Here is a 16628-nt window from a genome sequence, read left to right as displayed (position 1 = left end):
TACCTTTCTCTACTGCCTTGCTTTCCACCAAAAAGTAGTAGTAAACATACATCTGCTAGGGATTGTTAAGATCTTGCAAAAGAAGGCTATGCCAGGGTAAATTTAGTAGCATTGGGGATGGGGGGAAGGAAAAAATGGAAGAGTATATTAATATTTTTGTAGTTATATTAGAGTCCTAATTTGAATTTGAACTTCTACTCAAGCCATTGCAATCGGAAAAAAAGAAGCAATAATAAGCTTAAAGATTGGAAAAGAAAAATATTATCATTATTTGTTAATCATATGTTTATTTAAAAAATTTAAGAAAATGGGGGCACCTGGGTGGCCCATTCCATTAAGCATCGCCTTCAACTCAGGTCACGATCCTGGGATCCTGGGATTAACCCCGCATCCGTCTCTCTGCTCAGTGGGGAGCCTGCTTCTCCTTCTCCCTCTGCCTGCCTCTCCCCTCGCTTGTGCTCTCTGCCAAATAAATAAATAAATAAATAAATAAATAAATAAATCTTTGGGGGGGAGGGGCGCCTAGGTGGCGCAGTCGTTAAGCGTCTGCCTTCTGCTCAGGGCGTGATCCCGACGTTCTGGGATCGAGCCCCACATCGGGCTCCTCCACTGGGAGCCTGCTTCTTCTTCTCCCACTCCCCCTGCTTTTGTTCCCTCTCTCACTGGCTGTCTGTCAAATAAATAAATAAAATCTTTAAAAAAAAATCTTTAAAAAAATTTAGGAAAACGAGTAAAACAACTTCACAAGCAATAAATGCATTTGTTAAGCTTGTTGAGGAAATGTTAATATTCTGAAATCATGCTAGACTGCTACAGTGGCATGTTAAAAGAGAAAATGGACACTCCTTTTACAATAATAATAATAGCAAACCCGAAGTGACATATGGAAGAATAAATTAACAGGAAATGCCTAAAATCTGTAAGAAAAAGATCATAAGATGCTACTGAGGAAACAAAGTAAGATTTAAATAAGTGGAAATGTGCATAATGCTTTTCGAATAGTGAGATACAGCCTCTCGAAGATTGGTCTTTAATTCATCTATCTTTCATGTTAAATTCATAAGAAAAGAATATTTTTTGGAAGCAGACAGGCTGTTTCTAAAGTTCATGTGGAAAAATAAACAAGCAAGAGGGGGAGGAACCATTCTGAAAAATGAAAATAATGAGAGACCACGCCCAATGTTAGACCACATTATAATGCTGTAATAATTAAAACAGTGTGATGCTGGCGCATGACTAGACAGATTGATTAATGGAACAGACCTAAAAGGCCAAAAATAGACTCAGATATGGATATGCATTTGGTATATAAAGGTGGCATTATAAATTAGTAAGGAGAAAGTGTTTATTCAATAACTATGTTGGAACAATTGATTAAACACCTAGCAGAAAATGAAGCTGAATCCCTACCTCACATGCTACATCAAAATGGATTCCAGAATGGATCAAACACTTAAATCCATAGGAAAATGTTTTTATAATCTGAGTGGAGAAGGCCTTTTCAAGTCAGATGTGAATCTAGAAGCCATTTAAAAAAAAGACAAATTCAACTGCATAAATGGAAAAGAATCTGCATAGATCAAATAAAAAATTAAGAGGTAAAATACAGATTAAAAAGCAGGAATCTATAAATTATGTAAAAATAAAGGAAATGTAGGGCACCTGGGTGGCTCAGCGGTTGAACATGGGACTCTTGATTTCGGCTCAGATCACGGTCTCAGAGTGTCAGAGTGGTGAGATCCAGCCCTGGAGAGCCTCGTGGTGGGGCAGGGTGGGGCGTGGCGGGGGGCGGTGAGGGGGGTGTTTGTGCTCAGGGGGGAGTCTGCTTCTCTCCCTCTCCCTCTGCCCCTCCATACGTTCATGTGCTCTCTCTCTCTCAAATAAATAAATAAATCTTTAAAAATAAATAAATAAAAGAATCATTTTTCTCACATATGAGTATTCCTTTGAATAATTAGGTAAAAATGAATGCAATGAAAGTGGGGCAAAGAAAGTCAGAGACTGTGGGTAAGGGGAAATAAATGGCTATTCAATAAGTAAAAAGATTTCCAACCTTATTTACAATGACAGAAATTTAAGTTAAAACTATATAGGGATCTTCCTTTAGCTTTTCAGTTTGGAAAACAAAATCTCATATTAATCTATCACATTAATAAGAATGTAGAGAAACCTGCTTTTTCATGAATCAATGTCAATAAACTGGAACAATTTCTATGGCAAGCAATTTGACAATACCCGAACTTATTAGACGTGTGCAGCCCTTTAACCAAGCAATTCTGCTTCGGAGAATTTATCGCACAGATCTGTGTGTTCATGCGCAGAATGACACAACTTCACCAGTTACTGCGGAGCTGCCTTTCATGCGAGCTTAAAACAATCTAACTGGGCTTTAGTGGGAGGCAAGACATTAATTATACTGTATCCACAAAGTAGAATATTATGCTGCTGTTAAAAGGATGCAGTATAAATTAGGATTTCTATTTTCTCACACAAAAGCCCTCTGCCGCTACCACACTGAAACCATTTATGCCGGCAAACATCCAGGCTGCTTCTTCCTTTCGTTACTTATCAGTGAATGGCTTACCACTTACTTATTGTGGATGGCTGTCCCCTTCCTTACATCTTAGTGACATTTCAGGCAGAGAGAAGTGGAACTGTACATTCTGCACCCTTCTAAAGAACATTGCCCGAAGCCTTATCAGCGTCTGCTTCCCCTTCACTGGCCAGAACTCTATTGAATAGCCGCTCAAATCACAAGGCATCTTGGAAATATTGTATTTTAGCTGAGCACATATTTACCCGGAAGAGAATGAGCTTCCATTATAAGGAAGAAGAGACTGTCGGGGACTGGGTAAGGAAATGTGTGTGTGCGCGTGTCCAGGCGGGCATGCACACGCATTTGTGCACACTGATGTACGCAGTGGATGTGCACAAGGAGAGATGAGAAACGGGGGTTTTAGCTTCCTCTTAGGAGGAAAATTGAAAATTATAGGTAAGAGTAAAGATTTCCTCTTTACTGTATAATCTTTTATAACTTTTGAATTTTGTACTTCAGATACATATTATTTATTACAAAAATATTTTAATGAAAAATGGTACCTCTTTTTAAAGTGCTTTTCAATAAAATTCTTCAAAATGTCAAATTCACATCATTTCTTAATCAGGTGCTTTCATATTACAAGTGTAGTACTACCATATAATTTGCGCCATTACAAAAATCTATTAACCCCTTCACGGACAGAAGGATTGGGGCTAAAACTTCAGTTTTGTGGGTAGTATGGCTCCGAGGAAATTAGTGGCAGTTTCTCTAAGCTTCTGTTTTCTCATGTACAACATGGGGATAAGGTTATTGTCGGAACATGAAACTAGATAACGTATGTGGTGCATTTAGCATAGTACCAAGCAGGCAGGTGTTTCATAAATGGTGTCTACCATTTCTATTTCTATCATTATTATAATAATCACCATTCCTGAGAACATTCCTATGAGGTTGTGTATTTTCTCTCTAAAGAGCACGAAAAGGAATGATGATATAAAGATTGGCCAGCTTAGAAATAGTACAATAATGGGAGAGCTGTCATAGGGAGCAATAGTCTACCTCATGTCTTAACCACAATCTGACAGCATTCTAGTTTCTATGAGTTTTATATCACGTGATATAAAAGCAGTTAATTCACTAGGCTTCTGTAAAGTGGATATATCTTCTATGTTGAGTACTATTAATGTTGGGTTCTGGGCACTGCAATTGAATAATCAGTCTTAAACACATTTCTGCCAGATTAAAAGGGAATCGAAGTTTCTGATTTAACTACTAATATGTAACACCCTAACTTTCATTGGAAATTTGTTGGAAAACTGACTTTCCAAAATATAAGGATACCTCAAAATATAGAATTTGTTAGGCCCAAATTCTAAATACCATTATTGGAATATGTCCCACAAGTCAAATGCAATAGATTGTGATTGAAAAAAAAATCCTTCAGATTGTTAATAATTTTATAAAGAGGGGCGCCTGGGTGGCTCAGTCAGTTAAGCATCTGCCTTTAGCTCAGGTCATGGTTTCAGGGCCCTGGGATCGAATCCCACATTGCATCGGGCTCCCTGCTCAGTGGCGAGCCTGCTTCTCCCTTTCCCTCTGCCTCTCCCGCTGCTTGTGCTCTCTCACTCTCTGTCAAATATAAATAAAATCTTTAAAAAACTAATAAATAAAAGATTAAAGCCATTTATTAAACAGTTGGCTTTCTTTTGCTATTTCCCACAAAAGAAACAAAGATTTTCTATCACCTGAAAAGACACTTTTACCCATAAATATGAGAGAAGAAAATCAGCTGGACAAGTAGGTACTGGGTGACCAGTGAAGCTCAAACCCTTTTGTCATCTCAGCTGCACACTACACCCATCAAATCTGTTCCTTTCAGGGTGGGAGGGAAGATGAAACATTCCATGTTTTTTTCTTTAAGGTTGCCTGCAAATAGTGGAAACTTTTAAAGTTAAACCTTTGAAGACCAGGGGTCTGATCTACTGTTACAGTGTGCCTAGTTCAATATTTAACATAGTTGACTATTTCAGGATCTTACTGTTTTTCTTTTTTAATTAAATATATATTGAACTTGAAGAGTGTCTAATATTGATTTAATTCTACAAGCATATGAGGTTTCAGAAATCTTTGTAAATCAACAATATACTCAAAATTCCCACTTTCTTCAGAAATTGGAAATAGCATTTCTAATACATAAGCAAGGCAACTGAAAGAAAGAAATTTGATTTACCCCAAGGCTCTTGAAATGCTAGAGTAACAGCCTTAAAAAGTAACCAAATTTTAGTCAGTTGTTTAGAAAGGTTGTCTTTAACTCTTGGCCAAAATATGCAAGTCTTGCAGTTTTCCAAACCATTAACTGTATCAGCAACACAGATACATGGGGAGGAATGTTGAAACCACAAGGGGCTGAATATATTTCTTTGTGCTCCCTTATCCCGTGTCCTTCACTAGCATGGCTGTGTCTTACACATTTCCGTCTTTAAGATGTTCACTTAGCTTCCTCCTTCCTCATTCCAACACCCCTGGGGAGGGTTCCGAAGAGGGAAGGGACTGTAGTAAGCTCATAAGAAGGAAACAGCTAAATAATGCTCATTGTAAGCCTTATATATTTGTATACTAAGGCTGCTGTTTCTATAGTAAACATTGTGGCATTCATTTCAGATTCTTTTAGTAGGTAAAAATTTTAGGGTTGGAAGCATTTCTTTCATCATTTTTTCAAAGCACCAGCAAACTTTTAGGTTTTCACAATTTGCACATATAATCCTTAAAACGAAAAGAGGTACCTCAGTGAGGGAGCATATGTGAGAAATAACGGGGGGCTGGGGAGGAAGAAGGGAAGAAAACAATGTTAGGTTATACAACTCTTGTACCCTTAAAGACAGCTTGGAGACATGGAAACCATATGTGAATTTTTAGCTAATAAAATAAAATGCCAAAATGTGGTGGCTAAAGCTATTGCACCCAAAATGTAATTGGACATATGCTCATTTACTTGCTTATAATCAAAACATTTAAAAAACTGTTTTGAACTCAAGCTAGGTGTAAGTATTGGACTAACTTAATTTATGTAATTATCTCACATGGAAAGAATGCATTTGTGCCATAGTGTTATTATTCCATTAAGAAAAGTAAACAATGGAATAGCTGGAATAGATAATACTTAAGCAAAACCAAAAGTTCCTATTGCCCATGTTCAAGAGAGGAGAAGAACTTATTAATTTCACACAGAAACTATTTTCCAATGAACATGCTATTTGGCTCGTGTGCTTGCTGTAGATTTATCATGTTCACGCAAATGAATGTCGGTCTGTTTAGGTAATCAATGCAAATTTCATTCCGTTAGTCAAAACTAACAGCTTTTACAAGTCTGGAGAAATTGCCAGAATGTCAGGCTTTGGTTGCTAAACTCAGTTTATGTACTGCATGGATCTAAATTTCTCATGTGAACTCATTCAAGAATACCAAAATGGTATTGGCTTTTCCTCACCCTCGCCCTTTTTAGTGGGTCTATTTATTTATCTTTATTTACTTATTTGTTTGTTGGTTGATTAGTTAGTTGGTTTATGAAGCACTTACAAAAAAAACCCACAGTTATTAAAAAAATATGATCCTGAAATAGGTTATAATGCAGGTATTAATTAAGGATTATATATAGTAGAAAAAGCAAAATAAAAATCAGATTTTTAAAAATTTAAATTACAGGGGATGATAAGAAATTTTACTTAAGAATAAAGAACTGTTGACATGTTTTTATTATTTCAGAAAACAGTTAAGTAGGAACTGTAGAAGAGGCCAGATGACAGAATTAAATGGAAAAAAATTAAAACTCAAATTTCCTTCCTCAAAACAAGGTAACATAAGAAATTAAACAAACACATATGAAACGTGTACAGATGTTTGTAAAGCAACTTTTCAGCCTACGTAAGAGCAGAATCCAAGCTGAGTAGCAATGGCAGGACTTGACAGTACACCATGCTCACACACTTGTGTGATGTCATGTCATCAATATCTACATATATGCTTGGCCAAGAATTCACAAACCATCTATCTGTGTATGATCAATAACTCCTTGAAAACTTATTCTATATTTATGATACAAAGAATTATCACAGGGTGAAGTTCATCAGCAGAAATATTTTTGGAGACAGTTAATTGGAAGATAGATTGATGAGAGACCAGCGGTGAGGACATGTCCCGGATGTGTGACAGTAGAAGGACAATCGCGAGGCTGGGGAAACAACGTAGGATCTAGAAAGAGGAACAGCGGAAGGTTAGAGGAAGATGTGCGTGTTAGAAGATAATGTTGAAAGTCAAAGAACATTTTAAGGTGTTCAAAAGAAAAAAAAAATGTAATTGTCTTGAATTGAAATCTGAAAATAAAGCCAGTTGATTCAATCCTTTAAATTCCGTATTGAAGCTCTCAAATACATTTTTCTTTACACAACTGGCTGGACATGAGGAATAAGCAGCATGGGGTTTCTAGAAAGAAGACATGAAGATGAGCTTACGGTTAATTTTACAGTTTGACATTCAAAGTGGACTGCGCAGGGACTTTTCATGAAATGATTAAGGCATGTATTGGTTTATGTCAAGTGTAATGGAGGAGAGGACTCTGTCTCCTACTGTGGAGCATATTGAATTAGAATTGTGCCCTCGTGTCATCTAGGGCACAGGAACTCAACTGCTGAAAAGTCGACTGATGGACTGGAAAAACATGAATCAAAATATATGAAGAAAAAAGAATCATAAGATCCTATCAATTTATAGCAAAGCTAAAGATGACAGAATAAGAATGAAAATGAAAAATAAGTTTATTTCATTTTCCCTCTCTATAAAAGAAAACCATGTCCTTAGGAACAGAGGGGAAAAGACCCTGATTCAATGTTGGAACCAAATCTAGAGCATTGGTGTCATCTCTGAATTTATACTGAAGGGGGAGTAGATCTTCCCAAATCAGTGACCAGTGACCAGTATGCCAACTCGAAAGCTCCAACAAGAAATTTTCAAATCTGAGTCAATGTTTTTCAGCCAAGTTTACTGATTGTTGTTCAAACTTCCAAAACCAAACTTTGAATATAAATGACATATACTGAAATATATAAATAATATATACATATAGGTTGCATTCTCCCATTTATTAAATGCTAATTATATGCCAGGCAATATGTTAAGTGACCTAATTATATCCTAATAGTTAAGAATAGGAACTTTCAGGTCAAACGGCCTATGTGAAAATTCTAACTTTGTCATCACTAACTTTGTTACCTTCAGCCAGGTGTCCTTTCTCTTAGTCTCCTCATCTTTGTAATCCAGATAATAGTATTTGCTTCATACCTCAAAGGATTGTTGTGAAAATTAATTGGAATGTTACAAGGAAAATGCTTGGAATAGTGGCCAACATATAATAAGCACTCAGTAAGCACGACACGCTAATCCTCACAATGCTACAAAGACGTGAAAATTGAAGTTTATTAATTTTAAGAATTTCGTGGGAGTTCATCCATCTAGCTAGTAGTCGGGCTGCGACTTTAACCCGGGCATGTCTGGCTAGCCCGTCTTCCCAGTGCTTCATTACTTCACATTCACAACCTGGACCTCTGCCTTACCCTGCAACTGGCCTACCAGGTGTTGGTACACAGAAATGGGTCAGCCTCCCAGAGCTCCATTTCCCTCCTGCACAGAGACTGTCAAGCATTCCTTACTCTCCCCTGACCTCTGCAGAATTCAGTGACCCTAATCTACAGATCCCAAAACTTAACTCATTAAACAAAAGAGAGAGAGAAAGAGTTCAAATTTCTTCAGAAAAACCAGAATGGTTCTTCAGTTTGTTTGTTTGCTTAGAGTCATGTAACCTTCCAAAGAAAACAATTCAGATTTTGGAGAGAAGTTGATTTTTGGTGTTAAAAAAAAATGACATGATAACTGGACAGAGCTGGCTCCAGAGAGGGCAACAGCATATAAAATCATGAGACACTTCAACCATCCTGTTAAAGTTAGAAAAATCCATTACCAAGTTGTAGAAGGAAAACAACTTGCGGAAATATCATCTAGGGCCGACCGTTTCCAATCACTGGTACTCCATTCATTATATGCTTGAGTGGTTCCAGGAACAACAGAAGACCGTGCACTGTTACAATGCCAAGGACAAGAAAGGCAGCTCAGCCTGTCGGGCTGACTTCCCCTCACAGCAATCCGAACATTTCAGGCCTCGCTTCCCTTGCCCAGATGAGTTAGTCACTAGGGAAGTGAAGCCATGGCCAAGGACTCCTTTCTCAGAGAAGACTCACTGCTCTCTTGTGAACCATCGCCTGCTTTCACATTCTTGAGGTCTAGCACGCACAAACTCTATTTGGAAGGGACAAGAATGACATGTCACTCCATCTTCATTCTGCCTTCCCTTGGCTCTTTATTTTAAGAGCTTCCGTCAGGGGACCACTATCTTTATACGGTATCACTAATTCTTACACGACCCCTACAAAACTGTTGCACTGTTTAGACCAGGAAACAGATGCTTATGATATTAAGTTTAAAAGAGCATGGACCAGCAAGCAATAGAAACGGGGCTTGTACCCAGCTCTGTTGAACTCTAAAACCCATGACCTTTCACACAGCAGTTGAGCATGGTTTGGTGGGATGAAAAAGGCAGAATCCACCGTAGAGTGTAGGAAAAAAAAGTAAAAGTTTTGTTTGAGTAAATCCAAAAAATTGATGCCGTTGAAAAAGTGGGACATTTCAGTGAGGAAAGTGTCTGGATAAGACAGAAAAAAAAAAGTTTGTCTAGTAAATATTTTATCATAAAAGAATGGGTGGAACATGGGAAGATAGAATTTCAGCTTGCCTGGGGGTCCCATATATTAGCTTGAAGCAGACACATGGTCAATGGCCAAAATGAATAAAATATGCAGACATAATGAAGCACTATTTTACAATTCCTGTTTAACCGGCTGATTCATTTGCATCTGAGTTAAACTTTTAGACTGAAATCGTTGTTTTGCTGACCCTACGTGCACACATCCCAAACTTACTTCATCAATGTTGTGATATGTTTATGAGTTAAATCTTTCTAATGAGACCTTAAATTTGGTGGAGAATCTTTAAATATTAAGTTTGGGTATTGTTTTGAAGTGAAGACCCTGATATTAAGACAGTTTTAAGGCTAACAGTAAAACCACGCTTCCAAAAATAAGAGAGCTCGTTGCTTAGTCTTGAGATGGCATTATTTGATTCACTTATTTGGCAATGATTGCTTAAATATGTTAGAGACTTTTGTAAAAAGAGTTAGCAAATGCCGTTTATCACACAGGGGTGCCTCCCCCTGCAGTACAGCCCAGAGCTTTTTGTAGATGCCTATGCTCTTGGTTTTTTGTTTTCAGAGAGGAGGGTGGGGGAGGGGCAGAAGGAGAAGGAGAGAGAGAATCTTAAGCAGGCTCCATACCGAGAATGGAGCTCCATGCGGAGCTCGATCTCACAACCGTGAGATCATGACCTGAGCCGAAATCAGGAGTCAGCCGCTTAACCGACTGAGCCCCACACCCCCAGCGCCCCTAGGTGCCTGTGTTCTTATCACTGGTTCTGGATTGAACCATGGTTAATTTGTCCCTTAGCCCTTTTGTCCTCTAAAAAAAAATTGTCACTTAGAATAATAAAATTGGCTTTATTGATTCACTTTCTATTTTCCAGTCTTTTTAGGGTTTTGTCCTAGTATCTCCAGCTCAAGAAAGAATAAATTTATGCAGGACTTGAGTTAGGGAACAGCTGGTATTGAAAATGTTTCTCTTCTTTAAGCCCTCTCCCTTCCTTATCCAAACAGAGAAAAGACAGATCTGTTTTTTCCTACTCGAAAGGAGTGGAGTGAAGTCCAAGTCCTCCAAAAGAGAGACGGGATGCTGTTCTACCTCACTGCTCACTCCTACTTCAAACTTCAACGTTTGGACTCACATCAGTTTTAGAACGTTAAACCATTTTTCAAAGACATTAGACTCCCAAGAGGTAGGTGACAATTAGTTCCAGTTTAAGCAAAATTTAAACACACAAATTTTAAAATAACAAAGCAAAACAAACAAGGTGGATACTCCTTTTCTCTTGCTTTTTAGACTGCGAAGTTACAACATTGAAAACAACCCAGAGTGTTCGCAGCATCGCAGTCCGCACTCCTTCGACCCTCCCTCCAATCTTCCAAAAGGAGGTCTGGGAAGACACGAGCTGTTGAGAAGTTGCCAGTTAAGAAGTCAGTTTGGAAGCCACTTTAAGCCAAAGTTGCGTAATCAGAACTGTTGGTCTTAAGTATGTGTTTGAGTAATGTATTAAATGGCATTAACATGGACAGTAAAACTCTTGCATTATTTTCTTCCCTGGGGGCATATAATGCAAAACTTCATTGACTGGAGCCAGTTTGGTAAATGGGGCAGAAAATGCCTGCAGAACTGATGTAATGTCATGAAGAAAGTGGAGCATAAGACGGCATATAAACTGCTAATGGTATTGTTTCCTAGGTTCTCCTTGTGCAGCAAAGGAATATCGCCGCTGCGTTTAAGGGAACAGCCCGCTTACAATTAAGGCACCAATGTGTGCGTTTCCTGGCACACACATGACTATGGGGCACAGATTAGAATTCATTTCATCAAGCTTTAATTTCATGTTCAGCCCCTTAAAAGTTCCATATCTTTTAAATATGCTGCCAGCAACCTGTTATCTGGTATAATGAAAAGCAGTGTAACCACTCACCAAATAAAATCCCATATAAAATCTAAACCTCAGTTTCACTTTTCAGGCACTGGTTTCATTGCTTCTTCCACTCAGTCTTTCTCTCTGCCAGAGCCTCTAATGAGCAGCAACTCTGGCCAAGCTCTGCCAAGTTTGAGCAGGTGGGTTTGATGGGATGTGAAATGTAGTTTGCCTCTAACAAGACTACCATTCGCTGGCAAGACCACATGGATATTAGGCAGAGAGCGAGAAAGTCTAAGCAGATGTTTACAAATAAGAATGAAAATAAATCATACTGTTTAATGATACTGTATTATTCATTTAAATAGTACTCATTATATGTCATAGCACATTTAAAGGAATATTTCTGGAAAGATTTCCTTTTTACTTGGTAAACGTTAAATAGGTGGGTTTCTAGAGAGAGGAACACATTTCTTTTCCTCTTCACAAAGCCCAGAATAGCAGAATAGTTTGGATGATACAACCATGCATTCATTCTTTCATTTGCTTTAAAAAAAAAAAACCCCAAAACCAAGAAATTCCAAAATAATTATTTTTACTTATTTGTTAGACAAATCGGCGAATATAACCATGGGGTTTATGAAACAAAACAAGATTATTTTATTGTTACTTTGATTTGACTATCCAGTAATTTTCTAACAGAAAGAACTTATATTTTCATAGTTAATACCATGTTTGGTTTAAATTATGCTCTATATATGTTATGAGAAGAAAGAAATATGCTAAAGAAACTCAAGGCTGAATGTGAGAATCAAAACAGATGACGTGATACGGAAAGCATTTCGAAAGTGGTGAAACATTTCACAGACTTACAAGCTTATTATTATCTTCAGAGGAAAGATGGCGCAGGGGAGAGAGTAGACAGTGTGGGAAGTCAAGTACAAACTTTGCGACCAGCCAGCGTGTGGAGCTGTGCAGGTCATTTACCCTCTTAAAGACTTAGTTTCTGTTTATTTAAAAATTTCCTGTAATAACTGCCCTCTCTATCCACCACCCAAGCTCACCGTGAGAGTCAAATGTATTTAAAATCACTGTTTTGAACTGCAAAGCACAATAAGTAATCTTGAAATTTGTGAAATGTGTTCTCGATTATAGTCACCGTTTAGGAGAACTACAACACAATTTCAGAAATAAGGACATTTCAGGAGCCCATGTCCTACAAATGCAGGAATTCAAGTGCTTCAGAAACTTTCATTTATAAATGTGGTTAATATTAATAAAAGACTCTACCCAATTAAAGTCTTTAGACCTAGCAGTATAAACACAAATACAATTCACAGATTTTATTCATTGACTTGCTATACTGATAATAGCCATATTATTTTTTAAATTTACAGTTTTCCTTTAAATAGGTGTATAATGTATGCATTGTAAAGTGATATGAAATGTAATAAGAAATATGTTATTAAGCCCAAGAATGTACCCAATAGTGATGAGCCTAAGAACTAGGACAGAAGTAAAAATGTGTGTATTAAATAGACTCGTGGTAGAAATAGGGGAGATACTTACAAGGGTTTAACTGAAAAGAATTAACACTACACCAGCAATGACTAAGACTTTCCATATCTTTTCTATCTGCAGTTGATCCTGGAACAACATGGGTTTAAACTGTGTGGGTCCACTTTTATGTGAATTTTTTACAGTACAGTACTGTAAATGTACTTTCTCTCCCTTATGATTTCTTAATAGCATTCTTTTCTCTAGACCACTTTATTGTTAGAATACAGTACTAAGTACACACGACCTACAAAATGTGTGGTAATCGACTGTTCATGCTATCAAGAAGACTTCTGGTCCATGGTGGGTTAGTCGTAGTTAATTTTGGGGGGAGTCAAAAGTTATACTCAGATTTTCAGCTGGGTCAACTCCCCTAATCCCCACATTGTTCAAAGGTCAACAGTCTTGTGCTGTCAGATTCTTAGTTTCTGCCAATTGAGTGGGTAAAATGATGGCTATCGCATTTCATCTTCATTTTCATTTCCCTTATTACTACTGAGATTGAACTACTTTTCATAATTTTGCTTACCAAAAATCTTTCCTCTCTGTGAAACTTCTGTTCATATCTTTTGCTCAGTTTCCTATAGAGTAATAGTATTATTGACTTAAGAGATTTCTTTTTAATACCTGAGATAATAATCTTTTGTTGGTTATATGTATTGCAAATATCTTCTCAGAGCTTGTGACTTGTATTTTCACTTTCTTTTGAGGCACAGAAATTGTTAACGGAATCGTATTCATCGATCTTTTCTTTGTGGTTAGTGCTTTTATGCATTATTTACGAAAGTCTTCTTTACCTTAATTTCAGAGTGACCTCTTCTATATTTTTTTGAAAATTGTTTACAGTTTTGTATTTCATATAGAAATCTTTAAATAGTTAAATATGATGAGAGGATGATCCTAATTTAATTTTTTAATATAAATTGACTTTTTAAAGCTACATGTATCAAAGAGTCTTTCATTTCCTCAGCGATCTGCTATGCCGCCCCTGTATTTATCAAGGTTTCTTCTTTGCCTGAACTCGTATTCTGTCCTGTGGGTCAGTCTGTGTATCCATGGTGTCCATACTACACTTTCTTATTTATCAAGGCTTTATCTTAATATCCAGTAGGACAAATCATCCCTCTTTATTCTTCCCCATGAATATCGCAGCTAATATTGGCTCTTTTTTTCTTATATGGAAATATTAATATCTGGTTTAAAAATCCTATGTAAAACTCTGTTATAATTTTAATCAGAATAGTGTTAAAGCTACAGATCCATTTGGGGAAATTTGATATCTTTATAACATTGACTATATCTTCATAGAACATATCTCTCCATTAATTTAGGTCTTGGTTAAATTATTTGAATAAAGTTTTAAAATATTATTACATTAGGTCTTGCATATCTTTTGTTTGATTTCCTCTAAGAGATTATTTTTTAATTGCTTTTACAGCATTTAAAAACTATTTTCTGATCTTTGTTGTTACTCTATAAAAATACTGCTGGTTACTGTATATTAATTTAATATTCTGTTAACTTGCTATATATATTCATTATATTCAATAACTCATGTTAGATTTTTTTGGTGTTGTTTCTTCTTTCTTGGTGTCTTTAATTTCTTTTTTATTTTCTTAGAGGGTCATCTGAGATAGTTGAGGCTTGCCTATAGCCTAATATAAATGTAATCATTTTTTGTAAATACCATAATTGTGCTTAAGAGGAATGTATATGTTATAATTTAGGATGTAGGTATATTTCTATATATCTCTAGTATGTCAAGTTTATCAAAACTTTCCTATATATATTAATATTTTGTCTGTTTGACCAATACATACATACATACAGAAAGTCTCTTAAAAATAATTAAAATAAAATATTTTGCTATCAACTTTTTTAAATCTTTATGCATTAAGTTTGTCTCTTATAAAGTACATATAGCTTTATTTCCTTAATTCAATTTGAAACATTTGGCCTTTAACAAATTGTAATTATTGACATATTAGTTGATATAAATCTTTATTTTTATATTCGGATTTTCTATCCTTTTTTCTCCTTTCTTGTCTTTTAAAAAATTAATTGGTTGAGGTAGAAATTTCTATTATCATTTTTCTTTTCTTTTTTTCTTGCACTGCTTTGGACTTTGCAATCTTTTCTTTTTTTTAAACAAATTTTACTTAAAATCTAAAGCTAAACAATGTGTTAATTCCCATTCTTCAACCAGAAATGTCTTAAATAATGTGTCTTAACCATGGTCTAGTCAGTCTGTAGTCCATATTATTTCTTTAGAGACATTTATCTAGGTCTCTAATACGAACCAATAACATGGCTATATCATTCATTTTGAAGAATAAATGAGGAGTATTATGGACTGAATGCTTACGCTCCCCCCAAATTCATGCATTGAAATCCTAATCCCCAATGCGATGGTGTTAGGAAGTGGAGCCTTTGGGAGGTGATTAGGTCATGCAGGTGCAGCCCTCATGAATGGGATTAATGGTCTTTAAAAAGGACCGTAGAGAGCCCTCGTGCCCTCGTCTGCACTGTGAGGGCACTGAGGGAAGATGGCCATCTATGAACCGTGAAGCAAGCTCTTGCCTGTACTGGGCATCCTGATCTTGGACCTACCAGTCTCTAGAGTTGCAAGAAATAAATGTTTATTGTTTCAGCCACCCAGTTAATGGTGGTTTGTTATGGCAGCCTGGACAGACTAAGCCAAGAAGTGGAAACATTGTGTTTGCTTGAACTAGAAATCTTGGCATATGATAGCATGGATTTGGAGATTTTAAAATGTGGGTTCAGATTCTGGCTCTGCACTTGTTATTTGACTTTGAACAAGATCCTTACAGCCTCTAAGCCTATTTATTTTGGTTAGGTATGATGGGACAATAATATCTGCTATGCGGTGTTCATTTATTTGTTCACTTACTGATTGATAAATATTTGTTTGAACTAATATATGACTGATTATGTACCAAATACTGAGTGTGTCGTGATAAACAGAATGCCCTCATAAAATTTACAGTCTTGGAAATACAGAATTAGAAGAGGATCATACAGATAACTGAGACAAATTCTCAGAAGAAATTGATTTTATTAAAGGCTGTTTAAGGATTACGTGTATAAAATGTATGGAATTTAGTAAGCACTCAATAAACAATGATAGTTTTTTTATGAGCAATATTTCCATACCTTTGAAGTGACTAATTTACGATTAATGTGACAATATGTAATACAATACTAAACTATGTGTTATAGGTGGTTATATTTTTCTTTAAAAAAAAAGATTTTATTTATTTATTTGAGAGCGAGAGTGTGTGCGTAAGTGGGGTGGGCGGAGCAGAGAGAGGGACAAGCACACTCCACACTGAGCACAGAGCCTGATGCAGGGCTCAATTCCAGGACCCTGAGATCATGACTTGAGCCGAAACCAAGAGTCCACAGCTTAACTGACTGAGCCAACCAGGTGCCCCAAGGCATTATATTTTTCTTAATGATGTCAAAAAATTTGAGATTTGAATAGCAGTCTATATTATTTTCAAAAGTAGAAGTCAGTGTATGACAAAATTGGTTGAATACACTTTCATTAATATATTTTTATGATTTCCATCAATGACATAGAATTGTATTTTCTGCCTTTTCTAAAGGAGTATTTCCATCCAAACTCTACTCATAGGTTTGCAGAATGCATTATATTGGTTTTCGTGTTTTTTTAAGATTTCTTTATTTGAGAGAGAGAGACAGTGCAGGGGGAGGGGCGGAGGGAGGGGGGAGAGAGAATCTTAAGCAGACTCCTTGCTGAGTGTGAAGCCTGACTCACGGCTCAATCTCACGACCCTGAGATCACTACTCTGAGATCACAGCCTGAGCCAAAACCAAGAATCTG

The 16628-nt window shown here is 36.6% G+C and overlaps 1 long non-coding RNA gene across 1 annotated transcript in view; it reads left to right on the top strand.

The window, feature by feature from the left end:
• Positions 1–15923, top strand: part of LOC130542657 (uncharacterized) — a 34769-nt gene extending 18846 nt beyond the window's left edge. Inside the window, exons 2-3 of the long non-coding RNA XR_008957364.1 lie at positions 10350–10528; positions 10633–15923. This is a non-coding gene — a long non-coding RNA (uncharacterized LOC130542657). The remainder of the gene's footprint in view (positions 1–10349; positions 10529–10632) is intronic.
• Positions 15924–16628: the final 705 nt, after the last annotated feature.

Source organism: Ursus arctos, unplaced genomic scaffold (genome assembly GCF_023065955.2).
Source record: "Ursus arctos isolate Adak ecotype North America unplaced genomic scaffold, UrsArc2.0 scaffold_4, whole genome shotgun sequence".
Classification (NCBI taxonomy): Eukaryota; Metazoa; Chordata; class Mammalia; order Carnivora; family Ursidae; genus Ursus; species Ursus arctos.
The sequence above is the reverse complement of the archived record's forward strand: the minus strand, read 5'-3'. Positions and strand labels throughout refer to the sequence as shown.